The following is a 6,509-nucleotide window of genomic DNA, read 5'->3' as shown; positions in this document are numbered from 1 at the left end:
TTTTTTTTTTGGTTTTTCTCCGGTACCGGGAACCGAACTCACGACCTTGCACTTGCCAGTCAAGCGCTTTGCCGCTGAGCTAAATCCCTAGCCCCTGATGGTATTTTTTTAAAAATTCCCCTGGCCGGACGTGGTGGCACACACCTGTAATCCCAGCATTTGGGAGGCTGAGGCAGGAGGATCATTGTACAAGTTCGAGAGTAGCCTGGGCTACAAAGTGAGTTCAAGTCCAGCTTGAACTGCATAGTGAGACCCTCTCTCAAAAAAAAAAAAAAGAAGACACTTACCTGGTTTTTATGAGTAGCCAATGTTGGGAACCACTGCTACAAGTTCTCCCAGAAGGCTTAGAAGTATCAGAAGAACTCCAGGCTCCTATTGGTTCAGGGGTGAAAGACCTCACCTCCTTCTCACCCTCCTGCCTTCCACCACAGAGAGACCCAGCGAGAAGGTGCTCCCCAGATGCCAGCATCTTGATATTAGACTTGCACTCTCCAGGACTGTGAGAAGGCAAAGCTTGTTAGCCAGGTGAGATCGCCCAGCACTTGTTCTGGCTGCCCGCCTTTCCCTCATGTGCCCTGCTATTGCTCCCTGCAAACCCCCTGTCTGTCTGTCTGTCTGAGTCTCTTGGGAAGAAAGGGCTCTACTGAGACCAGGTGTTCTGTTACGCTTCCCTGTAACCCAGCAGCTCACAGTGCGGATGTTTTGTGGAGACACTGAGGTCAGCATACATTTGTGCAAATGCAGTCCCTCCCTTTCTGAGCTCTGGCTGCCTGCATCAGTCACTAAATACCCAGTGCTGTCTTGTGTAGGCTTTTGTTTCTATGCTTTTGACCGATGTTTCCCTTTCCCTATGCCTATCTCATCTGTTCCCTAAAAGTCCACAGGCTTTTTTGTGTGTGTATGTGGTACTGGGAATTGAACTCAGGACCTTGCACATGCCAAGAAATGGGTCTGCCACTGAGCTATGTCCCCACCCCTTTATTTCGAGACAAGCTCTCGCGAAGTTGCCCAAGCCGGCCTCAAACCTGCGGTCCTCCTACCTCAGCCGTACAGGTAGCTGAGACTGCAGGTGTACACCACCAGGTCCGGCCCACAGGCTTCTTGACGATCAGGATTCTGTCTCATCTCCCCAGATGCCTAGTACTAATCATTCCAGGAGTGCAGTGATCAAGCACCACCCTCAACGCAGCTGACTTCATGGTTGCTCTTTGAGGACTAACCATTCTGTCTGGTTTATCTAGAATCCTTCTCTTCTAGTTTCAACTTTACTAGGTCTTTCTAGATGCACGCCTTTTTGATCATGCCTCTGCCTCAGTCCAGGGTGATGAAAAGCCCAAAGACCGCTGAATTCTGCCTAAGCCCCAGTTAACTTGTTTCTAAAACTGGAAAGATAATTTGAGGTCATTTTAGGGTGCTTCTTCTTCCCTGGGAAAGTGTTTACAGGCAAAATAAATGAAACGCCTTCTGTTTTTCTATGAGATAAAAGCTGATGAAAAGGCTAGTGGTTAAAAGGCTCAAAGTATTAAGAAGGATGGTGCTGTATTTATCCACACTGAAAAAGTTATTCAACTATTTATGGAATGTCTGCTAATATACAGAGCAGTAGGCCATGTCAACCGTCTTTCTTAGGAGCACGGAAATTTAAGTAGCCACTCAACCTAAGTTGCTTCCATATCTATAAAAATGTTTCTACCTATTTATTTTTTAATCTTTCTATTTCCAAAGGTTCTATAAAGATAAAATAATGCACAGTATATTGTGAATACCCAATAAATGCCAACTGTAATTCCTTGGGTTTGTTGACTATAAAGAAATCAGTTGGTTAGGTCCTGAGTTTGATTCCCAGTGCTCCAAAAAAAGAAAAAAAGAAAGCAGTAGGCTCTGGGAATCTTAGACTGTTGGTGATTTCCCTCCCAAGAACTTGTAAAATGCAGTGTGTTTACAGTAGTCCTGCCTTGAGAAATACTGTGAGCGTGTTCCCTCTGGAGAATGTTTCCTTTATATCAACGCCTGGGAGATTGTTCTTTCAAAAGGAACCACTTTTGCAAGAGAAGCACTGGCCAGCCGGCCCCTTATCTTTCTGTTTCAGGGTTTGTTTTTTTTTGTCTTGAAGGCGGATTCCTGTCTCTGACACGGGGACTGCACAAGTAGCTGTGCAGAAAGGACGGTTTGACATACAGACCATGATTATGATGGGCTTTCCTAAAGAAAAACACGTGACCCAGAAGGCAGCTGAGTAAGTCTGGTGGTCACCAAATATTTCCCCGTGAGCATTTCATGCAACTGAAACTAGTTAATTAAATGACTTGAATTCCAAAGTTCTCTTACATGACAGTGACATAGCACTGGGTCTAAGTATCCTTTTCTATACAGACACATGGTCCACAAATTGAGGAGATGTATGAATTGTTATTGTGTTATTGTGAATTTATGGCCTGTTGTTATGCCTAGGGCCAATTCTGCAGTCTTTGGGTAGCAGACTCTCAAGTCATGGGACATGGTAAGAGGGACAGACTAAAAATATGTGTGCTGAGCAGTAGTGTTTGCTAATTTCTGTAGTGTAAATATTCCCTCCACAGCCATTTTCCAACTTCTAATGTGAAGTTACTTTATAGAGAACTGGAAAGAGAGGAATGAAATCTCCTGGTCCAGTAATGCCCAGGTCTTAGGGAATATTCCACCATCGCTGGAACTGCTAACATAATATCCATACTGACACTTCAGGGCTTCCTTTTCTCTGTCTTGCGATCAAAAAGCAGGAAGAGGGTAGCTACCCCAGGGGGAGCTCAGTGGTAAAATGCTTGTCTTGCATTATGTGGCCCTCTGTTTCATCCCCAGAACCACAAAAAGTAAGGGCAGGAAAAATAAATAAAGAAGGAGAGAAAGAGTGGAGTACTAAGCTTCATATAGTGCCACACCCCTGTAATCCCAGTACTTGGGAGAGTAAAGCAGGAGGGTTGTAACTGTGAGGCCAGCTTGGGCTGCACAGTAAGACCCTACATCAAAAAAACAAATGAAAGAAAAAAAGAAAAGAATAAACCACTATCTTAACCTGCAAATTAGGTGATTGTTCAGGAAGAAAGAAGAGTGGGCCTATTTGATGGCTTTACCTGCCTCAGCTAGATAGAACAAGAGCTCTGTAAAGCTTTGCCTTTAGACTGGTTAATCATGTGGTAAATACAGAACTTCAGGTTAGGAAGGGGCAGTTACTCTAATTGTATTTTGTTTGTTTGTTTTTTTTGTTGTGTTGTTCTTCCTGTACCAGGAATCGAACTCACGACGTTGCGCTTGCCAGGCAGGCGCTGTGCCGCCGAGCTAAATCCCCAGCCCCAGTTACTCTAATTTTAGACCGCTAGATAGCTTCAGTTTTTCCTTCTATTATGTCAAGATCTGCTTGCTTAAATTAAATTCATCTATGGTGGTTCTGGCCCAGGGAGAGAACGCAGAGACACATGCCATTCGTTTCCCAAATGAGAGCCCCAGAGGGAGTTGAAGAGGGCATTTCATCTCTTCTTCGGCTTCATTTTTCCGGGATGAGAATCACCAGCTCCTATAAACAGCATTTGCAGTTTCTCATTTCTCAGGACATGGGTTGCTTTTGCCCGTGTGGCTCTAAAAATAAGTGTAAGTATATCACCAGCTCGGAATAATAAAACCATGACTTGCCCTGTCCCAGTCATCATATCTGTATCAGTACAGCCCCATATCACATCAGATTTTTTTGCCAATACAATTGCATTGCACTATTGATTTACAGAAGCTTATAGCTGACCAAACTGCTAAGTTTTTTTTAACTGTTACTAAACCTCGTATCCTTCCATCATAATTGCATTTTTAAGAAATCTAACTGCCGTGAATATACTAAATAACATTGAAGCTGGGCGTGGTGGCGCACGCCTGTAATCCCAGCACTCGGGAGGCTGAGGCAGGAGGATTATTGGAAGTTCGAGACCGGCCTGGGCTACAAAGTGAGTTCAAGGTCAGCCTGAACTGCATAGTGAGACCCTGTCCCAAAAGATTAAATAAATAAATAAATAAATAAATAAATAAATTGAACTGTACCTTTTCAGTTGGTTAATTGTATGGTGTTTTATTTATTTCTTAGTAAAGCAGTCAAAAAAAAAAAAAAAAAAAAAACTAAGGAAAGAAAGAAAGGTGTACTTAATTAAATACCTACTAAGCTTTGCCAGAGGCTTAATCTTATCTAACCTTTCTAACAATCCTTTTGAGTTGTAAAGAAATTAAGAAATTTGTCCAAGTGGAAGAATAAGGATTTGAACCCGGGGCTGCTCAGATAAGCTCATTCCACCATATCCACACTGGGTCTTTGTCATTCTGCTGAGTGCTAGGCCTTGTGATAAGTGCCCAGGTGATGTCAGAGGGAGGGGCTGTGCCTCAAAGGCAGAGCCTTGGGGCCACATGGACCCCAGGAACAGCAGCAGACGACCTGGTAGCTTAGAGCCTCAGGGTTAGAAGGATCTAGCAAGTGGTAAAAGTAGGCATGCCATCGGCAACCCTAAGTAAGCAGTTATCATTATTGGCAGTGAGGAAAGTAGAGGTGAAGCAGAGGACAGGGGCAGGTGGCACGTCTCAGCAAGGTCTCAGCTTGGTCTGCGTTTCAGGTGTTCCGCCTGGGGAGAACAGATGTAAGCAAGTTAGTCTGTTGACTTTGGAGGGCGCTGGATTAGGGAGCAGGGAGTCAAGGGCTCAGGTCACACAACAGGAAATCAGAACCGAGACTCAATCTCAGAATGCAGGCAGAAGCCCAGAAATCCGAACCTGCACATTTGATCGGAGCAGAACAAGTCACAGAGTAACCTGATTGTGTCCCCTGAATTGCAAAACAGCCCTTCTCAAAGCCTTCAGCGAGACCCAGGATTTGCCCCTGAATCTGGGGCAGGGCCACACCTACAGAGGCGGATCAAATACCCCGCAGTGGGACTGACCAATTGTTAGGGGGTTGGCAAGATCGGGGCCTCTTTTGTTTTGTTGTGGCCACCTGCACGAGCAGTGACAGCAGCAGATACACGTAACCCCGCAGAAATATTCCGGCTTAGACGGAATTCTAGGTGTGCTATCAATAACGCTACCCACCTCCCTGCTTATTACCCAAGGGCACGTATCAGGGAGTAACCAGGAGAACGTTGCTTCGGGACAGCCACGCATGTGTGGCAGCTCATCTAATCAGCAGAGATGACACAGCGTGCCCGCCTCGCGTGGACAGGCCAGGATGCTAAGACTACCGGGGTGGCAGCCCCCGGAAGCCCCTTTCTGTGCCAGCAGCATCCCTGGCTCAGCGCCCCCCTCTGCCAGCCCAGTCACACAGCCCGGGCTTCTCCGGTATCAGGTGGCAGACATCTCACATTTGCCTGAGCCGCAGTGACCAGGGCAGGAAGGGCAGTGGGGCCCCACGAGCGAGGAAACCAAACCCTGAGAGGCCGCTGGGGCTGGAAACAACTGTGTTCTTACCACCTCCGTTTTTTTTTCTGGGGGCGACCTAGTTTCTCCTCCCTCCTTGCTCCTGACGCTGCTTCGGTCTCCTCTCTGAACAGCCCAGTTCTGGCCGCCTCCCAGGCACATCGTGCGTATGGCCCCGCCAGCCCCTCTGATGTGCTGTCCTAGTTCCAGGGGCCATTTGTGACTGACCAGTGACCTGTGTCCCCATTCCAGACGCCCTGGCGAGAGAACCCGTATGTCCCGGCTTGGGTCAACAGCGGCTACCCTGGTCATCTGTGGCCAGGGCAGCAGGGGCTCTGGGGTGACCGGCCCCCCACTGGACAAGCATAGGAAAGGAGGCATCCACTCACCGGAAACCCCGCACGGCTCCTGCTCCCTCTAACTACTGTCACTGCGGTCTGTGGCCCTGCAGGTAGTGGCTCAGAGTCCTCCTTCCAGGGAGCCTCACTGCTGCTCTGCCTTCTCCCGGTAACACAGAACACAAACTGGACATAGTTTGTTGACTGAAACCATTCTCTCCATAAATTTCAGCGAACTGGTGAGAAATGCCTTCAACAAAAACATTCTTATTTTCACATAGAATAGTCAAATCTGGAGACCATGCGTGGAGGAGAGAGACTTTAAACTAAAAACATACTGAGTACATGGGGAGGGAGGGAGTCTTTACAAGAATCTGCATGTGCCAATGTATTTTACAGCCAATAAAACTACTATGTATAATGTACAAGTAATTTGTTTGCAAAGTGTCTTTTTTTTTTTTTTTTGTCTTTTTCAGACAGGGTCTCGTTGTGCAGTCCAGGCTGGGCTTGAACTCACTGTGTAGCCCAGGCCGGCCTCGAACTTGCAGCAATCCTCCTGCCTCAGCCTCCTGAGTACTGCGATTACAGGTATACAGCACTATACTGGTCTTGCAAAGTGGCTTTTAAACATTACATCGGAATATTTCTTCTTCAAGTGAACACGGAATAAAATCTGAAATTCTCCTGTTGGAACTGGGGAAGGAGAAAATCTGGAGTTTCTGAACAACATATGTTCCCTGCTTTGGATTTCTA

This window comes from Chinchilla lanigera, unplaced genomic scaffold (genome assembly GCF_000276665.1).
Source record: "Chinchilla lanigera isolate Chin_1 unplaced genomic scaffold, ChiLan1.0 scaffold00049, whole genome shotgun sequence".
In the NCBI taxonomy this organism is placed as follows: Eukaryota; Metazoa; Chordata; class Mammalia; order Rodentia; family Chinchillidae; genus Chinchilla; species Chinchilla lanigera.
The sequence above is the reverse complement of the archived record's forward strand: the minus strand, read 5'-3'. Positions refer to the sequence as shown.